We start from the raw sequence: 9,817 nt of genomic DNA, 5'->3' as shown, positions 1-9,817 counted from the left end.
CTTCCTTCGGGGATGAGTAGAGGTATGTGCCCAGCTGCCTGAACTGTTTCCTAGATTTCTGTTAGTGGGGATTGGGAAGATGAAAGACAGGAAAAGGTGGGGCAGAAAATACACTGAGCTGATATGCAAAGCTACCCTGAACATCTCTTCTGCTATCTCCTCCTTCTGCATTATCTCTTCTCCTTTGCAATCCCTTGAAAACTGCATGCCTGTCAGCTTCAAAGCACGAGAAAAGAAAAACCTCTTCCTCTCTCAGCTGTGATCGTATCTCTGGATGGACAACTTCCCACACTTCTCCGGGAGAATCCCTGGCTGCTTTGTTGTTCCTATGGAGGCATACAAAAAACTGAACAGACGGTGCTAATATCTGTGGGAAAGACAGGATGATCCTCCTCCTCTTTCTCCAGCTCCATTTTTGTATAACCCTGCCTGCCTCCTCAGGAGGTTCCAACTCCTTACCTTGGCACATGGCACAAAACAACTGTGATGCTCTCTACTCAAGGTGGCACCAAGCGCTGCAGCAGTCTGCCAGTACCGATCTCCCTCGCCATGCGTAGGGGAATCTCCGTGCTTTCAGCTGTGTGTCCTTGCAAGTGTTTGGGCACAACAGTGCCCAATCCTTGCCAATCTTAAGTATTCATGACCACAAGATGTTTCCAAACAAAGCATGAAGAAAGAGAAAAAGCCTTGATTACTTTTTAAACAGTGTATTTGGGAGTGTTCACTCAACTTCTGGTTTTGAGTTTTCAGATTGCGTTTCTTTTGTTTTCAAGTCCTATTCTGCCTTCCTCTTCTCCCACTGCCGTATCGATTCGCCCTCCATCCCAAACATAAGGGCTAAGGATGATTGTTTCTCCCTTTGAAACCTGAGAATCTCTTGATTCCTGGGTATGAGGCGCTGGGAAATATACTGGGAGGTGAGATGGGGGAAGAGGTTTGGCAACCCAAGAAAGAACATAATAAATCAGTCATTTCCTTCCAAAGCATTACACTCCATACCCTAGAGTTAGTGGTCTTTATGAGAGCCTAGTCAAATAGAAAAAGACTCAGAAAAGCGGGGGAGAAATGTCCTATGTTTCCAAACTGATGCCTGGACAAGGTGCCAAATGATTGCATTTCTTTCATTTGCCACAAACTGGGTTAGCTTTGAGCTTGAAGGAGAGAGAATAGCAGGTTTTTAAGTACTGCTTCTGGGCCTGGCATCAACACTTCTGTTGCCATAATGAGTCAGACATCAGAGGCAATACACACGAAAGGATGCAGGCCAATGCCTAGGCAAATAGAAGTGGGAAAGAAGGACTGAAAAATAAGTGCACATGGCAGGGAAGAAGGACTCCATTCCCACAAACATTTTGAAATTATAACCTCAATTTCCTGCATTTCAGCAAATAAAGTCACTTCAAAACAAAACCAATGAAAAAACCCTCTAAAATTCTGTGCAAGGTTAATTTGCCAGAGGCAGACTTTGTTCTTTTAATTGTCATTTGCCATGTACCAGAGCCACAGTCCCCAAATGCTCTTGCACATTTCCCATCAGACAAGCACACACACGATTAAGAACATTTGAGCAGTCATCCCTAGAACTGTGAAAAAGATAAAACCTTCAATGAAGGGAAATTAGTCTTCTCAGCCACAGAAACCATGGCCTCAGATGCTCCTTCCCCCTGCCACCTATCAAGGCTCCTGAAGGGCTGTTGGACGACTGGGGGTAGATAACTGGCTCTGGGGACAGACTACGGGAGGGAAAGTGCATTGATGGAAAACATCTGAAACTTTGATTTGCACCCTTACTTGGGGGCTTCAGCGGGAACTCAGGGCAGTCGAGAGAGTCGTATTTGGCAGTTCTCACCTACCTCAGCTGTCAGGTAACTCCCTGATTTGTTCTCTTCTGCCTCATACTTCCACTGTTTTTTCTTCCTCCTGTTCGTTTTCAGACCATCCCTTCTTCTTTGCCCCCTCTTTCAACTTTTATCACCATGACTGGGAGAATTGATATGCACTGCCTGGTGCTCTTCTTTACTTTCCCTTGTTCTCTCTAACATTTCATCAAACATAACTGTCATGAAGAAAATATTTACTACAAGAAATTGCAGCGATCTGCCAATCAACTAGTACCAAATGACCAACTACAGACCCACAAAAGACCTCCCAGGTCCCTTCCATTCTCTGTTACTAGGCTTCCTGTACCATTTCAGGACTTGTCTACCCTTGACAGTTTGACTAATGTGACTGATTAATGGAAGAGTTTTCATTTCATTTTGACCAACAGTTGTACTGATAGAGTCTCATCACCATTATCACAGCTGCATTGCTGTGAAGATGACCTATGCAAGCCACCTTTCTGATGAGAACACCACCATCCAAGTGCTGTGCAGCTACAAACGGATATCACTTCTTTGATCTCAGATACATCATGGAGCCTTCCTTCCACCTTAGGAATCAGAGCGACACGCTACACAGTTTTGTCTTACAAAATCGTGTGACATAAAAATCCTCTACTAAAGCACACAGAATTCAATAACCATGTTTTAAAACCTCTGGTACCTCCAATTCCACAGTGTTAGACAGTGCTGACACGGTACAAGCCAAAATGGTGAGGTCACTGCTCCAAAGGGAACAGAGTAATGAGGTCCAATATCCACAAAGAATTCGCATTCACATGCCATTGTTCTGGAGTCAGTTAATGATTAACATGGATTAACTCCTGTGCCTTATGGACATAATATCAGTGTTTCTCTAAAATGCAGGGATACACAGATATACTGTAGGGATTTTGAAATAGCTGATCTTCTTTAAGACTGCATAGTGGAAAAAAGCAAAAATCTCACAGAATATTAAAAATGTGCATAATTCCCGACTTTGCTGTCAAGGACGAGCCATTGTTTTACATGTAGTGCCTTGGTATTTCAGGTCATGCCTGCCTTGTGTGATTCCACGCACATGCTGCAAATAAAGAGAACGTGATAAGGCAGCAGGAACATGATTAAGCTTTGATCTGAGGATGGTCCTGACTCTTATGTTGCTGAGAGTTTGTCGGCACCAAAGAGAATATGGTAAGTTTGCTCAGCAAACTAAGGGTGTGACATTAATGCAAGTCACCCAACACTGGAGTCTTCCATACAGTCACATCTACAATAAAACCGTTTCCCTGCTAGTTAGATTGAAGCCAGCATGGCTATGCTTCTTCTCCTACTGCCACATTTTCTTTTGCACTTAATGATCTAATCACATCCTCTTTTTTCTACAGGGCCTCTGCCTCATTCAGTGCCCAGGATGGATGGGACTCATTGAATAGGCATCTGTAGTCTGACAGTTTGTCTGCAGATTTGCCTGAAGCTGAAGATACATCCTTTGATTCTATCCCTGGCTCTGCCACAAAGTTCCTATGTTAAGATACTGGACTAGTCACTTAAACCAAATGAAAGCGGGCACCAAGAGCCTCTTTTTTTATGCTGTGGGTGCCTGACTCAAATCACTTTCACATCTGTGAAAGAGCTAAGCACTCATTGCATGCAACTGGGGCAGAATGCTACAAAAATGTTAAATATTCTGAAAAAGATAGACACTCAGCAGCTCAAACTTAAAATTAGTAGACAGTTTTAGCCATGATCTCCCTGGACTTCCTTTCCTGTATGCAGAAGACTTCTTCCAGCATGGGGACAGTGTGACAGTTACAAGTAAGTCTTTGGGAAATGGTATTTTTTAGGTTTCAAATCCCCATCAGGACAAAAAGAAAACCACTCTCAGTTCTGAGGGGAGGACCTCTCATACAGCTTCCAGCTGTTCAGGTTGTCCTATGTAGTTGCTCAAATCAGCAGACTTTTGGCATTTCTAGGTCATTTGTACACTCAGTTTAACTGAGAAACCTTTCCCCGTTGGGATTTCATCAAAACTGAAAAATGCCAGCAAAAACCTTCAGTTTTGACAGAACTTTTCTTGTCAGACAGCTGCTTTGTACACTTTTCCTGTCTGGACTGCGGAGACTATGGCAGGACTCTCTGGGAAGAGTGTACCAGTCCCACTGTACAAGTTTCTTTTTCCAAAGATTGTTGCTCTGGGTGAAGTCAAACTAGACTTGCAAAGGCACCTCTTTCATCTGAACTCTGCTGTACCAACTACGGACTCACCTGGCTCAGGTCATCGTGCCGTGCTACAGACACAGAGGGTGACCAATCTCCTTGGAAAGCCCAGTAACTCCGGGCCATCTATCCAACTTGCAAGGCCTTCAGATTTGCTCAGAACGATACGCTGCTTCAGACTTAAAGTAGTCAATTGGTGCAACGTTATATAAACCATTTGAATGAAGCTGCCACCTATGTAAATGTCAAAGCTTTATACCTTCTTCACATACATATGTCCCTGTTCATGCTACATCTGAATCTCTTCATGTTTCGGGAACAGACAATCTCTCAGAAAAGAGATCACCTGTCCTTCAAGGCCAGTGTCCAAGGGTGGCAAGGAGCACCTTGAATAGCCCTATTTACTAGGCACTACAAAAGCAGGTGTAATCAAAGCTGTTCCGAGGAGAGGAGACAGTCATCCCATCCCTCTTGGACTCCAGCCAGGTATTTCTACATCCTTTTTCAGCAAAGCTTCCCACCCCTGGAGAACAACAGAATTTAGGCAAGACTATTAGAAGAGGTGGAACAATTTCAGCAGGTTGTGGCAGCAGCTACAGGCTTTGCTGTCTGAGTACTGTGCACACCACTTCTAACAGGGATCAGTGCAATCTGGCATTTAAATAATGTTACTGTGGGGGCGGTTCTTTTCTGCAGTGTGCTACAGTTTCTTGTGCAGTGTCAAATTTGGTATAATTTTGACATCTGGTCTGTGGCACTCATCCATCTGTTGTAACTGAGTAGGTGTTGGGTGGGGTTGGCAGGAGAGGCTTGTTTAAGTGTTTGTTTTCATCCTGTAGAGGAACTGCAGAGCCAGCTCAGTAATTAGTTAAATACTCATCTTTAAAAAAATGTGTGTACTAATATTCTAAAGAAATGGTGAATAAGGCAGCTGGTGCTTCTCACTGCTGAAATGCGGAGACTTTGTTCCCATTTCTCCCTGGTTCCATGTTGTTTTAGGAAGCCTTCCCCACTGGGCTGGCACTCTGGTTTCTATTCCTGACTCAGCCAAATGCCTCCTGGCTGAATTTGGATAGGTCACTCCATCTTCTGTGCAGCAGTCTCCCTCTCTGTAAAATGCATCCAAAGTTAAACACCCTTTTGTTATAAACTTTGAAATCTGCTGATAAAAAATGCAATGGAAGAGGTGGCCATTATCATTACTATCATTATCTTGCTTTGTGGTTATTCTATTCAAATAATCATCGTTTTAAATTAACCTTGGTGTCATCTGCTCATAGCAAAAGAGAGGTTCTCCTGAGCACAGTGGAAACACTTCCACAATTTCCATGGCTGCCTCTCCAGGTAAATCGTGTCCTTTGGGAACTTGTTTCTCTCATTTCTCTCAGAACAGAGCACAAAAGCACTTCTCTCTGTTTAACTGCCTACCCATAACCTTTCATAAATGCGTGGTGCACCAAGCAACTCTTTCCTCCTCTGCGTGTGACTAAGGAATGCTCCACCTGCTCGATTTTAACTTCTGGACAGACCCTGGTATTCATTTCTTTGCCTTGGGACAGTGGCTCCTGCTGTTCTGTTTGCTAACCTACCTGGACATAGTTGCACTTTCTATTTAGCCATCATCTAGCCTGCTCTGTGATCAGTTTATGGACTGAAGAAGTTATTGATAGCACTTATTAATGCCTTCAACAGAACATTTATTTGCAAATATAATAGATAACCAAGGAAATGGGGGAACTCCCTATGCACAGCTAAATATAGCAGGTTTTGTCTAGTGTGTCTAATCCTGTGAGTTTCTGACCACCTCCACGGAAACCCTGGCACAGCAAGGATGCTAGAAGCAGCTTGCAGATTGCTATTTTGTGGCTGGCAGACACAAACGCCAAATTCATTAATATTCAGAATATATTTAAAGATGTGCACCCACCTATAGAGATTACATGATCTGCCCTTGAGAACAGAAGAAAAAACTGTGATCTGGCTGTTCTCTTTCCTCCCTTCCCGTTCTCACGTACTCATAGCAATAGGTGTTACCCTAGGAGTCTCTGTAAAACAGTTTGTGGGAAGTTCATCACATGTTGAATGCTTCCTATTTTCTGGTGGCCCCTGTAAGGCCTGACATCTCAGCACTCTCACAGGTTAGCGATTTTGCACCTAAGATTATCAGTCCTGTTAGACAAAAACAGAAGTCAAATACTGGGCTTTCAAATGCAGTTTCTTATAAAATACTCTGTAAGAGCAAGAGCAGAAGCATCCACTGGGAACGCTGATTAAAAAGGACAAAATGTGACCTTCCTTTTTTTTTTAGCTAAATAACAAAAAAAATCAGTGTTGGCAATATCACCCTGAAGTCACCTACATTTTACCTATACTGTCACTCTTTACTGCCAGGGAAGGGTGGAGGAATGCAATTGATTCTATTTGTAGATCAGGTTAGGCAGAGAGGTTTTGTATTATTATTTCTTAGCTTGCAGAATAAAGCATGCACTGTATGTGGGAACAAAATTCATCTTCCGTTTCTCCACTGTGATTTGTGTCATAATAAACTTTTAGTTTCTTCTCTAAATTATTTCCCTCTCTGTAATTTCCTCTGGTGACTCTTGGACCCTGAAGTGCCACTAGCCGCAAAATTACAAATAGGAGTATTTTGAACTCTAGTCATTCACAAGAAACTCGTACTCCTGACATCCTGCAAATATTGTATTTGCTGTGAGATGAAAGGAGCTTACTCTGTGCTTTAATCATGTCTTATTCATTTCCATAAATCAGAATTTCTTCTCATTCAAGTATATCCCCATTTCTTTCTTGCCCACCCCAGGACTGACAAAATTTCAAATAATCCATACAAAACTGAAGATTTTTTGCTAGTAATTTTGCAGCAGAAAATGACCACTGCAGGAGTAAGGGAAGGAAAATACACAAGAACAATGAAAGGAACCTTTGAATCACAAAATTTAGTCATTTTTATGGACAAAAAATATGAAGGGACCAGTATAGTTCTCCTTAAAAATGGATCACAGCTTTGTTATAGGTAGGGCACTACGTCCAGTCTTTGCACAGCCTTCTCTCCTGTCTCTCTCCCAAGGACCAGCCTGGGTGAACCTCGCTGTGCCAGCCCGTGCTGAGCAAAATGGTATTTGCTGTCAGTTATGTCCTGCACCAGGGAGTTTCCATTTGGTATCAAAATATAATTCCTCTTATCAGCTTTAGACTTGCTGGCTTTATGTTTTATTGCATTTCTGATCTTTGTGAGAACATTGCCCTGGCTGTTTCAGTTTGCAAAGTTAGGGAAACACATGGAAATAGGCGGGAGTGATGCTGTAGCCAGCTCTGGGCAGAAATTTAGAAAAGCTGAGTCTTCCAGGAATAACACCAGTTTCTGTGTTACAAACCAACACTGCCACACAAACCTTCTCCTAATATTATGAAAGAGTAAAATGAAACATATAATTTCTTTTCTTGACTGTATTCTTTATATCGTCTACCTTTATCATATTCTCAGTCGTCTCTCTAACCAAACCAGCTTGCACACAGCCAGGTGGTGACTTTCGATGCCTCTGTGTTTTTGTGCGTTTTGGGTCCCTTCTGTGTTTACTCTAACTTTTGTACAACAGGGTGACCAGACCTGCTCAGTCAGGTCAGAGGCTCTCTCTTTGCAGGCCAGGCTTTGTAGCCCCCTGGTCCTGGGCAGCCCCCCAGCACAGAGCGAGGAGCCTGGCTGCCTTACGGGAGCCCCCTCTCACTGTCCTCCGGGTCCCGGTGCTGCTTGGAGTCTCTGCAGCTCTGCCTTCAGCGACCGGGCACCACAGTCTGCCCCTTCCACTGCTGCTCCGCTCTCACGTGACATGTAAAATAAGGCTTTAAGAGGTTTTTCATAACCTGATGGTGTATGCAGAGAACTCAAAATATTTATTCTTACATTTGTCACTGTCTGTGTTACCAAAGTAAAAAACGAATGTCATCTTCCTTTTCACACAACTGTATTTGGGTCCCCAAGTTTTTCAGAGTCTTGTCTCGCCCTGGGTGACCAAGCGGCCAGACAATTTTGACAATGTTGTTACCTCCAAATGTCCCAGCTTATTGTTCTGATAATTCATCGAAGTTTTAAAGGTCACCCCTAGGGTCTATCTGTGGGTATTCTATCTACTGCCTTCCTTGCTAACCTTTCACTCTTCGTTACTGCAACACTTGCTTTCTTTTCTAAAACAGACGCTAGGGCAGAATTTTGCATCTCACCTCATGACTGCTAGGTTTTCTTAATAGCATCTTGTGAGCAAAGTTATCAAAGACTTTCTGAAATTTCCTCTAAAATTTATATTAAATGGTTCTGCATAATCCATGGCTTCATTGAGGTACTTCAAGGTTTTTTTAGGAAATTAAAAAAGGCATGCTTTTCTGTTACTGGATCAGTCATGCTTAGCATTAAACTCGTGTGCAGATTTTATAACTCACTAACTTATATTTCAACCTTTCTTTCTTTTTCATGTGGATGAGATGATCTTGATTTTAAAGTAAAATACATGCCATGTTCCATTGATTTGGTATAGCAGAGTAGTCTATTTTTAAGGGAAACCTGGGTGATTTTGTTAACAGCTATCAGCCTTGATTGATGCCATCTGCTCTGGGAGGTTTGTTACTTTAGCATGTCAATCCTGCAGTTTCTCTTCTGATACCTCAATGTTTGACAGGCCCCCATCTTTAGTAATTAAATAAAATATGTAGAGAGTGAATGTATTTCCAATCAGTAAAGACTGATGGGAGGATATACTGTAGTCTCTGCAATACCCTTGTCATTTTTAACTGCCCCTTTGATCCAGCAAATCCACTAATTCTCTTTCAGATACTTATATTTCCCATTTCTTTGCAGAAATGTGTCTGTTTGCCCTTGAAATTTCCTCTCAGTCCTCCTGTTTCCCATCTTTCATTTTTCCTTGCCAGTTTACGTTCCTTTCTTTCGGGTTAGCCAGGGCTAGATTTCCTTTTCCCGAAGGTTACCTGTTTGGTTCATCATACTGTGTTTGTTTTTTCTTGCCTTCCTGCTTCCTTTTTGGTTTCGGGGTATGCATACCTTCTGTGATGTAATTATGGTATGCTTAAGTAGTTCCATGTTGAGGCTAAGGATTGTAATGTCTTCACTTCTGACTCATTTCCTTCTCTGTACCTCTTTCCAATGCTCTCCTTCCTCCAAATCCAAGAAATTTAAAGGGTTATATTTTAATTGCAGTGCAGCTTAAGTGTTAGCTAGCTATTAGATTTCTATCTCCACCCTAGAAGGCTTTGTATGAAGTTTTGCATTTCTTGTGTTTTACTGGGGTGGGGGGTATTTGCATTAGCTTCTTTATTTAAGACTGGCCCAGACCCAAGTCTCTACGCTTCTAGATCCTGCAAGAAGCGCAGCTGTGACACAAACAAGCGGCAAATGCAATTTCAAATAAAGGTCCTTCCAAGGCACTTTGAAGGGAAATGACAAATTCAGATTGGTCAGACCATTTGATGCTGGAGCGTGCTTCAGTAAGTTCAAGGGCACTAGCAGGGTTTTGGAAAAAAGCTGGATGTGTTATCAGGCTGGCGCTCTGCAGGAAGGGAGGAGTTGCTTTGGTTTTTTTACACCATGATCCTGTTTAACCATGTTTGCTAAACAAGAAACTGGGAAAAGAGTAAGAAAAATCCTGGTTCAAAACCAAGAGACACACATGCTTTGTTTTAGCATCTCCCTGCCATGGTAGGACAAACTGCTT

The sequence above is a fragment of the Pygoscelis adeliae genome, unplaced genomic scaffold (assembly GCF_000699105.1).
Source record: "Pygoscelis adeliae isolate BGI_AS28 unplaced genomic scaffold, ASM69910v1 Scaffold108, whole genome shotgun sequence".
Taxonomy (NCBI): domain Eukaryota; kingdom Metazoa; phylum Chordata; class Aves; order Sphenisciformes; family Spheniscidae; genus Pygoscelis; species Pygoscelis adeliae.
Note: the sequence above shows the minus strand (reverse complement) of the source record.